The following is an 18,230-nucleotide window of genomic DNA, read 5'->3' on the forward strand; positions in this document are numbered from 1 at the left end:
TCCCTGAATCGAGGCTCAGAGCCAGAATCTCTGGGCCCAGGGTTTTTGTCTCAGTTCCTTGTCATCTGAGTCACTGTGAGTAACTAAAGCTGCTCCCACTGCCATGGCCTGTAGCACAGTAATAGTCAGCGTCGTCCTCAGGCTGCAGCCCAGAGATGAGCAGAAGCCCTGCATTGGCCGAGGCGTCTTTGGATCCAGAGAAGAGGCTGGGGACCCCGGCGCCCTGGTGTTTATCTGAGTCTGACTTATACCACAGGAGATACCAGGGAGGGCTCCCTGGCTTCTGCTGGAACCAGCGTATGCCATAGCTGCCAACACTGAAGCCACTGCTGAGGGTGCAGGTGAGTCTGGCTGTGGATCCAGGAGATGCAGAGACGGAGGGCGGCTGAGTCAGCACAGGCTGGGACAGGGAACCTGTAGACACAGACACTTGTCAGTGTTGAGGCAGAGGCCCCTGTCAAGTTTTCATTAGGCTCAACATAAAGGGAATGAAGCTGGCAACTGAAGCCTGGTCCCCGAGCCTGTCCCTACCTGTGCAGTGGGAGAGGAGCACGAGGAGGAGAGGAGTCCAGGCTATGGTGCCCACAGCCCCTGAGCCCACAGTGGGGCTGGGCTCCCCAGGCCTCCTTTTCTTCCCCACCCTCTGCCACAGGAGGGGCTTCCATGCAAATGTGAGTCCCTCCCCTGAGTGCCAGCCCCTCCCTGTGCCCTGGGGCTGCAGCTCAGCTCACACCCCACACGGGGGTGGGGGAAGGGGGTGTAGGTTGGCTTCACCCCTTGGGGGAGCCCTGGGAGGAAGCACCTGCTGAGACCACACAAGGCTATGTGCTCAGTGGACTCTGCCAGGCCAGTAAGGTCACAGCTGCTGAGTCCCCATCACTGAGCACAGGGACTAGCCCACAGTCCAGGTGCCTCAATTTAAAGGTCTAATTGAATAGCTCTGTGGTGATCATTTAACAGTCTCACAGGGCCACCTGCTGGTGGGATGACATATACCTCTCCACCCCCAGACCCTGAGAGCCCAGCCGCTTATGGAGCTCCCCGGGTCCCTGTATCCGTTCACTCACCCCTGGACTGATTCCCAGACACGGCGATTCTGATCCTCTGTATTGATTACTGTGCATTTTGGCCTCAGAGGTTCCCATCTGTGGGATGTGCAAGAATATACATAAATGACAATTTAATTGGATTTCTGTTTGAGTAAAGATGTCGCAAAAGTAAATACACAGTGAGCTTCTTGTCCAATAACACAGGTTAGGGAACATTGATCAGGTTTGATGAGCTCCCAGGGGCTGTTCAGGCAAATGACAGAGGAAACAATTTCCCAGCAATACGCTCAGGGGCATATTCCAAGAAGGATCGTTCAGGAACCATTTTAAGTCATGTAAGGCATTCACAGTTTTCACAGAGATCTGATTGGATTTAGTGATTAGTAAAAAAGATAAAAATAAACACTTTATTAGGCTTCAGGTTTACCAGTAGACACTGTGGCTTTTTTTCTTAATTTTAATAATTGACTTTATATTCTTACATGTGTGAGTCCTGCTTGTCTGTGTCACGTGTTTCTCATAAGGACTTTGTCTTAGGTGTCCTGGATGCTTTTATAAATGTCCAACTTCCCTAGGTGTATTTTCTTACCTATTTCCCTGTTTTAGTAACAAGCTAGATGTGAGGTTGGGAGGAGCGTGCAGATGTGTGACCGTCTGAGCAGCTGAGTGCTGAAACCATCACTGTGTGTGCCCCCTGGGCCCGCGTCCGGCTCTGCTTTCACTGTGCAAACGGTCCAGCGGTCCCCACACTTCCGCCCTCACTGGGCGGCCTGTCAATAGCAGTGACGGGGAAACCACTGGCCTCGCACCCTCCCCCCAAGCCCTCCAGAGATGCTCTCATTGTGCTCAGGCAGGTCAGTCCTGCAGAAGGCCCTCCGCGCGTCCTCACTGCTGTTCCCGTGAACCCAGGCTCCTCAGTTGCCCGGGAGCCATCGTGTCCCGGCCCCTCCTCCGCACTCCACTCACAGCCCCCACACTGTCCTGGCCCCCAGCTTCCCTGACTTTCCTGTCCCTTCAAAACCTTTCATTCCTGTCCCCCACGTCCTCTTATTGTCAACATATCGTCTTTGGGCCTCTTCAGTGTGAACTTGTCTCATCAACGGGATTGGGCGGGGCAGGTCATTTTCTCTCAGGTAACTTGTTTCCATAAACTGAGCAATGACAAACTGCCATTCCACCACGAAGGCAAACTCCTCTAAACAGGAGGCTTTTATCTGCGACACAACTTCCTAGATCAGCGCAGCTGAGCCCTCTGAGCTCGGCCTGAAGGCGCCCTGAGGGCCCCTGGCAGTGCTTCTGTGCTGGTCAGCATCTGCCCTCGGTCCCACCTGCTGCCCTGTGGGCTGAGAGGCTGACATTTAATGGAGGGTGAAAGCTCTTGGCTTCTTACCTGGGCTCCTGTAAGATGCGGGTGTGAATTGCTGCTCTGCGCATATATCCATAAAATCATCTGAGTGCTGTCAGCACAAATGGGTGACTGATGTTTTCACAAAATTCCCCTATTGCCTTTTCCATTTCGCTGTGCAGCTTGTCACATAGAGTTATGTGCTTCAGTATTTTTTAATTTCTAAATTTGTTTGATTCTTATATAAGCTGTTGCCTTAGAAGTTCTCACCAACTTAAAACATTCCTTTATTTAGTGCCTGTTCCGTACACAGCCACAGAAGGAACAGACGCAGGGAGGACTCCAGATGTTTCCATCGGCTGGAAACTTGAATGAGTCCGCAGAGGCATTTCAGCAAAGGGGCTTCCACGAGAAACCCTTCTGAATGGGAAAGTCAACCTAAAACCAAAGCGGAGACATGTGGACCTGAGACTCGGAGAAAGAAAGGAGCCTGGGATTTTGTGCTGAGTGTGCAACGAAGCTGATGAGGAAAAGCCTCTGGCCATTTGTGCACCACAGGCTCGGGGATAACAAGGGGAAGGGCTGCAAGTGGAAAGGTACTGGCACTGAGTCCGAGAGGGGGAAAGTGTCCTCAAGGTGTCCTCTCCTCCCCCACAAAGCAGCCCTGGCAGAGGAGCCTGAAATCGACCTGGGAGCCAGGCCTCCAATATTCAGGCCCAGGAATAGAGGTGCTGCTCCAGGAAAGTGAATTTGTGGAGTCCGTAGCCAGTAACAGGGCCTGCGTCCTTGGCTGCAACTCCCTCCAGGGCTGTAGAATGCAGGCCCTGGGTCAGGTCTGGTGTGGGGAGGACAGGGACCCTCATGAGTCCCCCAGGGAAAGGCTGTGTACACGCCCACGCTGGGGCCTGGACATCAAACACTGGATTCTAACCAGGAGCCAGGACCCTCGGTCTGTGTATCCATCGCTTTCTGAAGGACATGCAGCTTGTTTCTACTTCTTGCTGATTACAAATAAAGCTGCAGTTTACATGCACGTGAATTTTCCTTCAGTCCCCATTTTCACTGCATCCCATGGACTTTGACAAGGTGCATGGTCATTTCAGCCAGTTATAATATTTTCAATTTCTAGTTAGACATTTTCCCTAAATAATGTCTTATGAAGATGTGTGTTGGTTACACTACAAGTATTTGGGGGTTTTCAACGGTATCCAGGTACTCGATGTTCTGGCCCACGGGATGCTGAGTCCCTGGGTAACCCATGAGTAGCATCACCTATCCTGACAGTCACTCTGAGCCCTGCCAGCCCCCCAGGGGACTCCTGGAGGAGCTTTCTGGTGGCTGGAAGGATGAAGAGGCCTCTTACAATCTCACTGTCCCCATCGCGTGTCATTGCCTGAAATAAAGACTTTGCTTTTGAAATTTTTGTTTTCCAATTCAGTTCAGGCATGCAAACATGACAATGACCACCACACATGTGTTTTCTGAGGATGGCGGAAGTGGAGATTCCGACCCCCTGATGCCACACCACCGAGGGCATCTACGGTGGCTGCACGAGCCGAGGGGGGCTGCGTGGTAGGCCCTTGCTCAGAAGAAATATTTTCTCCCGGGATAAAGGATCTTGTAGTCCCCAACATTCACACTGAGCACCGAAGGCAAGATGGCAGAGCCGTGGAACATCCTGGAAATAAGAAAATGATCAGTGATGGAGACACAGGATTCCCTCGTCAGAGTTTTGGTCTGAAATGACCACAGATTGGCCCCTGAGCTCAGCCCCTCGGCTTCAGAGCAAAGAAGCCATGTCCCCAGCTGATGGGGAGCTGGGCTCTCTCTTTCCTTGAAGACCTTGTGTGTAGGATCGGGCTGCCATGAGTGACTTTGAGGACAGAAGGTAGAGGAGCCGTATACAACCTCCAGGGGTTGCCCTGGAGCCTGGCCCATCGTGGTGGCAGCAGGTGTAGAAGCAGAAGGTTCAGGCTGAGCCTGAGAGGCAGGTGCTGGCCATTCCTCCTCCTGGCTGACCAGAAAGGGCACCTTGTGGCCCCTGTTCCCCAGGGCTGGGAGCTCTGTGTGACCGCTGGGGCTGCTGTCTCGGGAGTGGCAGTGAGAAGCAGCCTTGTCCTCAGCTGTGGGCTCAGCATTGCTCCAGGAGCCTGGGTTGCCAGACTTGATCCAGGGAAGGGGTCAAGGACCACAAAGGAGGACTCCTACCATCCAAGGCTGTTTGGGGAGCTGTTGGTCACAGTGCACACACTGCACCTTCCTGATGTGGTCTGGCACAGACCCAGCTGGATTCGGTGACCCTGCATCTGCCCTGACCCGGCCTTTCCTCCAGGGCTGCCTCCCCCTGACACACGGGAATTTCTACTCAGGTTGACAAAGTTCCCCAATGTGATGTGGCCACGGGCAGGCTGGGAAGGCAGAACACAAAGGATGTGGCCAGATTTTCAAGAGAGGTTCCCTGAGGCGTGTCTCAGACCCCAGTTTCAGGTCCCCAAACAGGGGAAGCAGCTAACTTATCAGAGGAGTGGGGTTGGCCCAGGGGAACACACTCCAGTGGGGCCAGAAGGTTTTTGTCTCAGTTCCCCACAGGCCTGGAGCACTGTGTGAGCATTGAGACTCTTGTCCCATGCTGAGCAGTAATACTCGGCCTCGTCCTCAGGCTGCAGCCCGCTGATGGTCAGGGTGGCCGAGCTGCCAGACCTGGAGCCAGAGAATCGGTCAGGGATCCCTGAGGGTCGACTGCTAGTACCATATATGATGGTTTTGGGGGCCTTTCCTGGGAGCTGTTGGTACCATTGCACATTATAACCACCCCCAATGTTGGAGCTGCTTCCAGCGCAGGAGATGGTGACCTTCTGGCCCAGGGCCCCAGACACTGAGGACGGCTGAGTCAGCACAGACTGGGCCCAGGATCCTGGAAGAGGGGGAGACACAGACATGGTGATTCTGGGTCTAGAGACAGGAGGAGGAAGAGGACCCCATGTCTCATCCCAAGGTCCCTTTCCCTGTCCCCACATCCCGTCACCTGTGCAGTGAGCCAGGAGGGTGAGCAGGAGAGGGGACCAGGCCATGGTGCAGATCCTCGCTGAGTCCTGCCTCCAGTGGCCCCTCAGCTGAAGCAGAGCTGCCCCCAAACCTCTCCTTGCCCTCTTCATGCTCTGCAGGAGGGAGGGTCCCCTCATGCAAATGAGACCCCTCAGCTCTCTGACTCCTCCCTGGGCCCTGGGGCAGCTACCTGGTCCTGAGGGTTTCAGGGGCTGGGTGGGGCCCAGGGCGTGGCGAGGTCACAGCTGTGAGACCTGAGCAGAGGTCACCAGTCAGTGCCAAGGAACAGGTCCCAGCTCTGAATACTGCAGACCTTCTGGAACAGTCCCCGAGCGCCCCCTGCTACCCAGGCCTAGAAACACCAGTGTGTAACCTGGTGACAAAGGCCCATCAGGGACAGATCCTGCCTCCTCCGAGCTCAGTTCACCGGCCCCCTGCCTGAGGGGCAGTCCAGGTGCCCCTTATGTGGCCTCCTAATCACTTCGGGACACTTTCTATGTTCTACCCAGCTCCTCGGGGTGAGTCTGTGTACATGTCCCTTGGCCGTTCAGTGGTGAGAACCAAGCTGGTTACACTTATGTCAACTTTTCTTAGAGCAGGGTCAAGATCAGAGCAGCGACTGTCCCCTGGAGGCATGTTCCCTTATTTTCAGGAGATAGTTTTCTTTTTCTCTGTGATTCCTCCCATCTTAGAAATTACTCACTATTTTCCCAATACACAAAAAATATTCTTTCAGGTCCTTTTCTTTATTCAAAAGATTTTAAGTGTTTGCTTTTACATCTGCTGTCCAGTCAAGCATTACCTATTAACTTGTTTATAGAAGTTGAATAAAATATTTCAGAACTGTCTTTTTTATATTTGTGTGAGAGACAGTTATCTGATATTTCGAGTCAGACTCACTCTGATCAGGATCCCTGACAGAGAGGGGAAGGTGACAGTGATAGTACCACCTGGGAACAGCACCTGGTGGCTTGGGGATTGTAAGGAATGAATTCTAGGTGACCTGGGGAAGCACCTTTAGGGATGAAAGCAGAAGATGCACCCTGGTGAGTGGGCCAGAGGTTCTGGCGCTGGTCCTCTGGGCCTGTCCTCACCTGAGGGGGGAGGGGCAGGTGAAGGAGAGGCCCCCAGGGGGTGGGAGGAGGGTCACTGATGCAGCTTCTTAACCCGCTTGACCCATGTCCTCAGTCTGGGAGAAGGCGGCCATGCTTGGGAATATTTGCTGCTTTCTGACTTTCCCGAGGGGACTGGGCCTCACATCATTGCCTCACTGATGGGAGCGGCGGTGGCTTTTATGGGAACTGAACTTTGGCAGAACATATGAAACCTCAGTTGTCAGGCTGCTAACTGGTGAGACTGGACCCACCTTGCCCGTTTTCCTCTTGAGTCTCCCATGTCCACAGTACCAGACCCAATGGGCTCTAGTGAAGAGGGGGAGAGGCCGAGTGTTGCACACGGGGGACAAGTTGGGGGAACTTTCTGTCTCTGGTGCTTTGATCTGGACCCAAACCTCCCAGCCCCGTGGTCAGCATGGGATTGGCCCCAGTTCCTACCTCAGGCCCAGGCACCTGTTTCCCGAATCAATCAGACAGGCCCCTCCCTGGTCTCAGTGAGGGTGTCGGGGAAGCGGGTCAGTGATGCAGCCAGTTTCCCTGAAGCCCCGGGACCAGGTCATTGGTGAGAGAGGCTGAGTCGCCCTCACTGGAAGTAGTGTTGTGGGGACGCTCTGCCTCATGAGCCAGAGGCGCTCAGCTCCCAGGAAGGAAATCGTCCTGGTGATACAGGGCCAGGGAGGAGGGACATGTCACCGAAACCTGAGAGAAACAGGGGGAAAGCCCAGCAAGAGTCCCCACTTGTCACCTGCAGAACACACCTTCCCCTGTCCCCACTGACCAAGGAGGAGTCTGCTGGTAAAGTTTCCCTCACAGGGGTGGCCTTGGGCCCCAGCCACATACACTCCTGTGACCCTTCTCCCAGGAGGAGCAGCTACTCACCTCCACCCAGTTTTTCCAGATCAACCCCAAGCCTCTGGCCACCCGGCCTTCGCCTCCTGCCCGACCCCTGCCCCCCACACCCCACGGGCTCCATCCCGGTCCCGGGTCCAGCCCAGTCTTTGAACCAGCCCGCGACCTTCTGCGCAGGGACCTGACCCTCCCTCTGCATCTCCTGCAGCAGCTGGGCCCAGAGGCTGTCAGAGTCTGGGTTTGTCTGGTCCCTTCCCTCACTGCTCCAGCTCCTGCCAGAGCCCAGAACCCTGCGGTTTTCAGTGAAACGAGTAGTTGGTGGACCCATGAACAGCCAGCAATCCTGAGACAGACAGAACTGAGCTCAGTGTGTCCCTGGTCCTGCCCCAAACCATCCTGGACACTGCTTGGGCAGCCAGCCTCTGGCATCAGTGAATTCCTGCTCATCGATGGACAATCAGATAGGGTGTTGTTGCCAGAAGGGGTGCAGAACGTCTGGCCCGCAGAATCTATAAGGTCTGGGAAAATATTCAGTCTGGCCCTGCCAAGGCCACCACAGGCAGCACTCAAAACTCAACAATCTAGGAGCTTTGTACAGAGCTAATTGTTAAGTTAATTTTGTCCGGCCCCTGAAAGATGCAATAAATATCTAAATGGCCCTTGGCAGAAAAAATGTTCCCCACCCCTGGCTCAGAGAGGTGCATGTAGAGAATGGGCGCCGTGTCCTAGGCCACGTTCCCTCATATGAGTGGGAGATTCTGGATTCCGTCTAAACCAATAAACAAAAGGGATTTATCGGAACCGCACTCCAGGAAGCGCACTCTTAGTCCAAGTATGAAATGCCAGCCGACCATATTCTATGAGGGCTTTTTCCTGAGCCCTGCCCAGGCACGACCAGCCCACAGTGCCCCCTACTGGTCTCTGGTGCAGGGTCCACCAGCCCTTCAGGCCACACCCAGCCCTCCTGGGGGACAACCCAATTTTGCACTTGCATCTTTGTGATGTCACTACCCAGAGCTAGAGAAAGAGCAGGGCCCTCCTTGGGTTTGAGGGCCAAGAACATGGCTCCAGATAGGTAATAGCTTCGAGGCTGCTAAATGCAGCACCTAGTCCCTGGGTTTTTGTTGCCAGGTATCCCTGGTTCGCCTGACATTTTGTTTTCCTTCTGCCGCTTGTGCGGGACCATAACACATACAGGACCATCCACAACCGAGTTCAGGGCTCAAAATCTACACTGCGCTCTGTCCCTTCACACTGACAAGAGGCCTCTGTGACTCTCCCTTATAAGGGGATATTGTGTTGTCAGTGTTGCCACCCCACATCGCTGCCAGGCCCTGGCCTTTTATGTCTCCCTTGGTCACTGCAATTTGTCGCTGTTCTTCAGAAAGTGTCCCCTCCTCCGCTTTCTGCTCAGGGCTTTTATTTGCCTTTAAGTGCTATTCTGAAGATTCATTTATTTCCTTTAAATTTATTACAATTAATCAACATTTAATTATGTTTTTGTTATAATTTTTTTCTCTTTGTAGTTTAATCTTGAAATTGTTTCCAGGCTAAAGATCGAAAACGAAGCCGTTACTCTGAGCATCTTCGTTGTGCTTGTGGTTGTGGTTGTGGCTGTTTATTGTCCCCATGACCCCCGGGGTAGTCTCCGAGGTCGGGCACTCCTTCCACATGGGCCCCAATCAACTTTTTTGAGAAATGCTGCACTGTTGAGAGTGAGGAAAGAAGAGAGCTTTCTGGAAGCTTTCCTCTGATACTGGTAATTGATGATGTCCCCATGATATTGAGGGACGGCTCAGAGTTCGTAGACAGCAACATAAATGCTTTTGACCAACCTACGGACAATGAGAGTTTGTGTTATTCAGCTGGGTAATGTGAGCAGGTGCTGAGTGAGAGCCGGGGCCTGAATGGGAGGGGGTCTCTCCTGGACCTGGGAACTCTCAGCTTAGAGAAACCGATCCAATTGCCTCCTCTGGGGCCACAGAGAACAAACCTTCTGAGCCCACAATAGCGAGATGCATCCCCTGTGACAGGAGTCGGGGGATATTAGAAGCAGGGGTGCACTGGGCCTTGGGTTTCTGCCTCCCTTCACCACCTGCATCTGTTACTGTGCAAATGGTCGCTGTACCACAGAGCACAGTAGTACTCAGCCTCGTCCTCGGGCTGGGCCCCCGACAGGGTCAGGGCAGCTTTGCCCCCTTGGATGGAGCCTGAGAACCTGGCGGGGGTCCAGGAGTGTTTATTGTTTGTATTATAAATCAGTGTCTTGGGGACTTGGCCAGACTTCTGCTGGATCCAGTATGGATAGTGACCGCTGGTGACTGCTCCAGTGCTAGAGGTGCAGGTGAGAGTGACTGTCACTCCTGGGGACACGGTCAGTGAGGGCTCCTGAGTCACCACAGCCTGAGAACTGGACCCTGAAATGAAAACAGACACGGTCAGGAACAAAGGGTAAAGGCAGAGGAATCCCTCCAAAGGCTGGTGTCTGAAATGTCCATGAACCTGGGCAGAGAGACAGGACTAGAAGGAGGAGCAGACGAGTCCCGGCCATGGTGAGACTTTCCAAGATGCCCTGGCCTCATGCTGTGCCGGTCTCTGGGTGCCCCTTTATCTCCCCCTCAGCATGCTGGGTGCAGGGTGTGCTTGGGGGCCATTATGCAAATAGGAGTCCATAGGACCATCAAATGCTGGGTCCTGGGCCCAGTTTGTAACTTCAGTCTCAGGAGAAGACTGAGGTGGTTGTGAGCTCAGAGTCTGTCCCTTGAGAGGAAGCACCTGCTGTCCCCTGTAACTCAGGCCATGAGCATGGGCACAGGGCCCATTCAGTTAGAACCATTTGATTTGGTTGCAGGACTTGCAGCTCTGAGAAGATCCACAGCGCCCCCTGGTGACGTCCTCGGAGGAATGTTCATGGTGGTGGGCACTATGCAGAAGTAAGAATGGTGGACCTTTAACTAACTAACTAACTAACTAACTAACTAACTAAATAGATAGGTATATGATAAATAGATAGATGATAGATGATAGATGATGATTGATGATGATAGATGATAGATGATAGATAGATAGATAGATAGATAGATAGATAGATAGATAGATAGATGATAGATAGATGATGGATGGATATAAATGTGTTATCTACTATCTACTCTGGATTCCCAGCACAGAGTTTTCTTTTTTAAGGCCACCTACTGTGTTTTCAGTTCTATAATTTCCATATGTGTGTTTTTTTTCACGAAATCTATTTTAATTCTGAGTTTTTCTTCCTTCCATTGGTACCAACAATGCTTGTAGTTGCTCCTCAAGTGGATTTTAGGGTCGTTGCCCAAATACTGCCTGTCACAGTGTTTCCTCACCCGGGTCCTCTCAGTGTCAGTGTCTGATTTTCTTTTCTTGTTCACGATTTTATTCCCTGGTTCTCGATGTAACGAGTGCAGATTTTTACTGCATCCCGGTCGTTGTGGGGATTATATTCGGCCCCCGGGTCCCATTTGCAATTCCTTCCTTCAGGAATCCTCCCCTGAGCGGCAGCAGAGGGTCAGGGGGTGTGTGACCAGCTCCCCTGGCCCAGAAAACCTGGGGCACTGCCTCCAGGGCTCTGTGCTCCTCACACCTTCCTGGGGACACCAGGGCAGTGATTGTCACCAGCTGGTTCCCTTCAAGCGGCTGTGGGACAAGCCCTTGCAGGGCCCCGCTGACCTCAGGGAAGGAAGCCCAGGGCTCAGGGCAGCTGCTGCGCTCACTGCGGGTGGGCACTCAGGTCCCCACTGGGACCCTTGCCCACGCTGACAGCAGGGCGGGGCGGGCACCCGCGCCCTGACTCTGGTGCCCCCGTTGTTCCTGCTCTAAGGCAGCTGGGCCGGGCTGTGCTCTCAGCAGCCCCCGCTCGCCCCGGGCCCAGGCGAGCAGCCCGCGCGGCCCGGGCCCGGCGGAGGCTGAGCGGCCCGAGCGCTGAGGGGCTGGAGCCGGGGAGACTCTCAGCCGCGAGTCTGGCAGAACCACGCGCAAAACACGGTCTCTCCGCACGTGCTGGGCTCCCCCTTTCCCCTCTCCTTGCTTCAAAACTCCGTGTACAGGGTCTGTTATTTCTCACTCCAGTGTTTGCTAAATTTAACAACAGAAAAGCCCTTTTAGACTGCATTCGTATGTTTGAGAATGTCTGAAACTACAGTGATAAAGTACAAAAAAATATGTAATGACCAGCACGGAAATAAACGCATTTCTCATTTTATTAAACATTATTTATAGTGTACAATCATGGTAAGTTCCCTAGGTTGTAATTTACATCCAATATTGATATCATTGTAGACTGAAAAAGAATGGCCTTTTTATATTTGGAAAGAAATTAGTTCAGTGATTCTGATTAACGGAATGTATTTTGAAATATAAATATCAGAAGCTGTTCAATCTCATTTTAAATATTTTGCAAATCTTTTCTCGACTCTGGCAATGACAGATAATATCACCTTTCTGGAAAGCTCCCTGTCTCTTGGTTCTTAGTTTGGAGCAGAAGACCCTGGGCAAACCAGCTCACAGATGCAGGACCCCTATTGTCATTGTCATGTCCCCCAGGAACTCTGAGTTCTATTTTTGAAAACGGGTACATGGCGATTCTGTTTGTATTAGGAAACCACTAAGAAAAGGAGATATTTTTGTTGATCCCACAAAGATAGACAATGGTGAGAACATGAGCTCTCTTGGTTTATATGACAAGGGACAGAAGAAGCCAAGATGGGTCACAGAAGAGAGGATGGCAAATGTTTCCCTCAGTTGCCCCTGGCAGGGGTTTGTTAGGTCCTGTGACAGTGACAGTCAGCGTCCTCAGCAGGCCAGAGATCAAAGGTGGTGAAAGAGGCCTTGTGCTCACAGCAGGAGCCATGTGGAGGGCTGACCCCTGCTGTCAGCCGCCTGTGTCCTAGGTCACAGGCAGGGTAGCTGCTCTGCCTGGGCGCTATTGTGACCCTTGTTATGGGAACTATCAATGTGTTAGCAGGTTGAGGAGAAGGGGACCTGGCATCTGGGCTCATCAAGAGCTTCACAGAGGGAGTGACACAGGCACAGATTGGGAGCTTCCTTTTCCTGATGCCCCACAGCCCACCCCACGCCCTGGATGGTGGGGGAGCCCCAATGGGGTATGACAGGAGAGGACAGTCAGTGCCTGTGGGCTCAGAAAGCCCCACCCAGTGGAGTCCCCTAGGTGCTGAGTGGTGTCAGCTGGAAGAAGGTCTCATCCATGGACCCATTTCACTGTCCTTCTTCCCTGGGGCAGGCTCAGCATTTCCCAGCCACCGTCAAGCCTGCTCACCCTATCCTGACCCCCACAAAGATTTCTTGTCAGCAGACCTCAAATTTCCCTTTGACAACCCCTCTCTCCTGATTTAACTGAAGGCTCAGGCTCCCAGCAGAGGTAAAGCCCAGCTCTGCGCCTGGAATTCCTCCCGGGCCCGAGTCTCCACCCAGGACCTCCCAGCTCAGCGCCTCATCAGGGTGACGCGCTTTTCAGCCAGCCCGGAGCACAGGGGCTTGGCAGGAAGGAGGAGGGCACTGCTCTGACCTCTGAAGAGCGGAGTCTGTGCTGTGGAGGACGGGCCACCAGCCGGGATGGTCCCGGGGCTCTGAAAAATGTTTTAAATGCTGTTTCCTTATTTCAAAAGAAACACAGCAGTCCCACATGATCTGGTTTTATTACCCATGGAAAACAGGCTCCTTTGCAGTGACATAACGACCCGTTCATTTTTGTATTGGTTCTGTTTTTCTGAGACTTCAGAAACATGGAATGAAAAATTGAAAGTAGACCCATTATAAACCAGAAGGTACTTCCAAGTACAGTTTGCATACAGAAGTTAGTTTAAAATGTTCATTCATTGGGAACCAAGACAAAAATTGAGCTTGAGGTTTTTGTCCCACTTCCCCATCTGTGTGTGTCACTGTGAGGAGCACTATTGTACCAGATCGCACAGTAATAGTCAGCGTCGTCCTCAGGCTGCAGCCCAGAGATGAGCAGAAGCCCTGCATTGGCCGAGGCGTCTTTGGATCCAGAGAAGAGGCTGGGGACCCCGGCGCCCTGGTGCTTACTTGAGTCTGAGTAGTAAGACAGGAGATACCGGGGAGGGCTCCCTGGCTTCTGCTGGAACCAGCGTATGGTATAGCTGCCAACACTGATGCCACTGCTGAGGGTGCAGGTGAGTCTGGCTGTGGATCCAGGAGATGCAGAGACGGAGGGCGGCTGAGTCAGCACAGGCTGGGACAGGGAACCTGCAGGAACAGACACTTGTCAGTGCTGGGCAGGGACCAGGGGACCTTTCTCAGGAGATTGATCATGAAGGGAACAAACTTGGGACCTGAGGCCTGGTTGGAGGCCTGTCCCTACCTGTGCAGTGAGAGAGGAGCACGAGGAGGAGAGGAGTCCAGGCCATGGTGCCCACAGCCCCTGAGCCCACAGTGGGGCTGGGCTCCCCAGGCCTCCTTTTCTTCCCCACCCTCTGCCACAGGAGGGGCTTCCATGCAAATGTGAGTCCCTCCCCTGAGTGCCAGCCCCTCCCTGCGCCCTGGGGCTGCAGCTCAGCTCACACCCCAGACTGAGAAGGTTGGAGCTTCATTTCACCCCTTGGGGAGCCCTGGGTGGATGCACCTGCTGAGACAACACATCAGTGAGCACAGGGCCCAGCCTCCAGGCCCAGGCTCCTGGGAGTAAATGTTCCTCCATGAGCTGCTCAGCAGGGACCACAGGGCAGTCCCACAGCGCCCCCTGCTGGTCACAGAGCACACACCTCCCCACCGCCCACAGCCCTGAGCGCCCAGCTGGATTTTGTAGCTGAGCAGGTGACTACACATCATGGGCTGGTTCCCAGATACTGTGATTCTGATACACTGTGTGGTCGCTGAACTATCTCAGTCCCAGCAGGAGTCCTCATCTGTGGGAGGCGCAATAATATACATAAATGACAAATTAATTGAGTTTCCCCTACAGTGAAGATGTTACCAAAGTAAAAACACAGTGACCTTCCTGTCCAATGTCACAGATGAAGGGACCATTTCTCTGGTTTTAGGGCTGGCAAGGACTGTCAGGGAATTTTCCAGGAATACATTCGAAGGCATGTTCAGAGGAGGACTATGAGATGCAGGTACAGTTTCCATGGAGATCTGATGTGATTAAGTGATTGGTAAAAACAATGGCTTTTGTAGCCTTCACATTTGACAGTGGAACGTGTAGCGTGGGAACTCCTTCTAGGAGTTGACCTTTTATTTTAGTGTGTGGAGTTTTTCATATCTGTGTCCTGTGTTTCTTGTTCAGATTTTCTTAGGTTTCCTAATATTTTTTTATATTTGAAATAAAACTTTCCCTACCTGTATTTTCTCTCGCATTGTCCTATTTTGGTAGCAAGATAAATGTGAGACTGGGATGCGTTTGCCCATGTCCGGAAGGTCTGGGCAGTTGAATGCAGAACCCATCACTGTGTGTCCTCACTGTGCCCGAATCCAACTCTGCTTTAACTGTGCAAATGGTCCAACGGTCCCCACATTTCTAGACTCACTGGGCCACTTAGTAAATGGCTTCGACCAGGATCACTTCCTTTGGGCCCTCTCTCCTCAAGGTGCTCAACGGATCTTTGTCATTCGGCTCAGGCAGGTCGCCTCCTGCTTTAAACCCTCAGGACTGCTCCCTGCTGTTTGCACAAAACCCCAAATCCTTGGCGCCTCTCAGGAGGCCTCATGGTCTGGCCCAGCCCCCTGCGCCCTCCCCTTGCAGGACCTCCCCTTGTTCTCAGGCTCCAGCTTGGCTCCCTTTCCTGCTGCTTCAAAACCCCGACTCCTGTCCTTCATGGGGTTCCAGACACCTCCTGCTCTGTCCTTTGGGAACAAATAGGATTAAACTTGACATCCCGGGGTCGGTCGCATTTTGGCACCTCTGAGAGGCTCTTGGTAGCAGGGCATGCACACAGCATCCCAGATGGAAACAGAATTAGATATGACACTGCTGGAGCGACACAGCCCACAGGGAACAGTTCAGAGTGTCACCTGCTCCCTGTACACCACCTCAGCCACCATCAAGAGGACTCCCCCTGATGAACCTCCCACCCTCCGTTCCCTCGTGCTGGTCCCTCACTGACTGAAAACACGCGCACACACCGTGTCCCTCACCGGTGGGTTTCAGCATAAACACGCATTGAACGTCCCCAAACCCCTGCAAGAGACAAGCATGTGCTTGAACTAGCCTGTCACACATGTATACGTGTGGTCATGTCAGAATGGTCGTCTACCTCACTGTTGTGCCGACTGAAAGACTGGGAGAAGAACAAGGTTTGCTACGTTTGGAGCCATGAGGCCCATGGGTGACATGTCTGAGCGGAAGGAAGCGCAGAGCAGCGCCCACGGCCTCAGACAGTCAGTGGGAGAGAGCTGAGATGTGACTCAGAAATGTTCACTCCTCGTAAAATTTACAGCAGACACTGGGCTGGTCGGGTGGCCTTGATGGCCCCTCAGCATGTGTTCCTGGGACGCCTGTGCTGTTGCTCATTGTGTGTGACTCTCCCCCCCTTTGGAGGACACATCTCACTGCAAAGTGGTCCAGCTGGCAGATGCCTCCACAGAAGCTTCTCCCTGAGACGAGGCTCAGAGCCAGAATCTCTGGGCCCAGGGTTTTTGTCTCAGTTCCTCGTCATCTGAGTCACTGTGAGTAACTATAGCTGCTCCCACTGCCATGCTCTGTAGCACAGTAATAGTCAGCGTCGTCCTCAGGCTGCAGCCCAGAGATGAGCAGAAGCCCTGCATTGGCCGAGGCGTCTTTGGATCCAGAGAAGCGGCTGGGGACCCCGTCACCCTGGTGCTTATTTGAGTCTGATTTATATGCCAGCAGATACCGGGGAGGGCTCCCTGGCTTCTGCTGGAACCAGTTTATCCAGTAGCCACCAACACTGAAGCCACTGCTGAGGGTGCAGGTGAGTCTGGCTGTGGATCCAGGAGATGCAGAGACGGAGGGCGGCTGAGTCAGCACAGGCTGGGACAGGGAACCTGCAGGAACAGACATTTGTCAGTGATGCACAGGGACCAGGGGAAGTTTTTCAGATTGATCAGGAAGGGAATAGACTTGGGAACTGAGGCCTGGTCCCGGAGTCCTGTCCCTACCTGTGCAGTGGGAGAGGAGCACGAGGAGGAGAGGAGTCCAGGCCATGGTGCCCACAGCCCCTGAGCCCACAGTGGGGCTGGGCTCCCCAGGCCTCCTTTTCTTCCCCACCCTCTGCCACAGGAGGGGCTTCCATGCAAATGTGAGTCCCTCCCCTGAGTGCCAGCCCCTCCCTGCGCCCTGGGGTGCCGCTCAGCTCACACCCCAGACTTAGGAGAATGGAGGTGATACTCAACCCTAAGGGGAGCCCTGGGGGGAAGCACCTGCTGAGACAACACAAAGTTCCTTGCTCAGGGGAATTTGCCAGGTCAGAAAAGACACAGCTAGTGAGTGCCCATCGGGGAGCACAGAGCCCAGCCCCCATGTCCAGGCCGCTTTGAGTGAATGGTCCCCCTGAGCAGCCCTGTGGGGGCCAGAGGGCAGTCCCCCAGCGCCCCTGCTGGTCATAGGACACACAACATTGCCAGGGTCCAGGGCCCTGAGAACCCAGGTGGTTTCTGCAGCTCACCAGGCCACTCTCTGTACTTCCACGTCTTGGTCTGACTCTGACAGACTGTAGTGATTACTGTAGTATCTCATTCCCAGGGGTCCCCAACTGTGGGAGGTGCAAACGTACATAAATGACAAATTCATTTGCTTTGCTTCCAGTGAAGATGTTACAAAGTTAATGTAGAGTGAGGTTTTTATCCAGCATTACAGGTGATCGGGCAGTCGATCTGGTTTGAAGGGCTCGTAGGGGCTGTTCAGGAAAATGACATAGAAGTGAGTATTCCAGGAATACACTCAGTGGCATAGTCAAAGAACAGTTCAGCAAACAATGCATTTATAGGGGGTTTTTTTAGAGATCTGATTGAATTTAGCAGTTGGTAAAAAGTAACGTCTTCAGCGTGATTTACATTTATCAGTGGAGATTGTGGCATATTTTTTATTTTTATTTATTATTTTTTAAAATTTTTGTTTAGCCCGGCCGGGCGTGGCTCAGTGGTTGAGCGTCGACCCAGGATCCAGGCAATCAGGGTTCGATTCCCAGTCAGGGCACATGCCCTGGTTGTGGGCTCGATCAATGACTCTCTCATCATTGATGTTTCTTTCTCTCTCTCTCCCTCTCCTTTCCTCTCTCTGAAGTCAATAAAGATATATTTAAAAAAAAAAAAATTTTGTTTAAAATAGTACAGATGTCCCTTTTTCTCCCCAATTCCCCATTCCACCCCATCCCTTCCCCCTCCCCAGGCCCTCTCCCCACCATTGTTCGTGTCCTTGGATTGTGCATATAATGCTTATAAATTCTTTGGTTACTCTCTCCCCCTCTACCCACCCGCCCTCCTCCATCCCTCTGACATTTGTCAGTCTCATCAATGCTTCCATGTCACTGAATCTATTCTGTTCATCAGTTTATTAAGTTCTTTAGATTCCACGTATAAGCGAGATCATGTGATGTTTGTCTTTCTCTGCCTGGCTTATTTCCATATTTTTTGATTTTAGAAGTTGACTTAATATTCTTATGTTTGTAGGGTTCACCTTATCTGTGTTACATTTTCTTTGTCAGGATTTTGTCATAGGTGTCCTAAATTTTATGTTTTAAACCAAAAAAAAGAGTACTCATTGTCTAATTTAGTAACTCTCCCAACCCGGAGACCAGTAGGCCTCCCCCAGCCCTGAGAAATCCCACGCAGACCCAGGGCAGACCAACAGCGCCAACTGGC

At 52.7% G+C, this 18,230-nt stretch overlaps 1 pseudogene and 1 gene segment (V, D, J or C); both read right to left on the reverse strand.

The window, feature by feature from the left end:
• Positions 1 to 18,230, reverse strand: part of LOC308550065 (immunoglobulin lambda variable 1-40-like) — a 429,946-nt gene that overhangs the window by 375,322 nt on the left and 36,394 nt on the right.
• Positions 71 to 5,514, reverse strand: LOC308549731 (putative non-functional immunoglobulin lambda variable 1-50 pseudogene; annotated as a pseudogene). Its single transcript has 3 exons — positions 5,420 to 5,514; positions 4,955 to 5,308; positions 71 to 351 (listed from the first exon to the last, which is right to left on the reverse strand). The product of its transcript is annotated as a putative non-functional immunoglobulin lambda variable 1-50 pseudogene (transcript).

The sequence above is a fragment of the Miniopterus schreibersii genome, assembly GCF_964146895.1.
Source record: "Miniopterus schreibersii genome assembly, chromosome: 20".
Classification (NCBI taxonomy): Eukaryota; Metazoa; Chordata; class Mammalia; order Chiroptera; family Miniopteridae; genus Miniopterus; species Miniopterus schreibersii.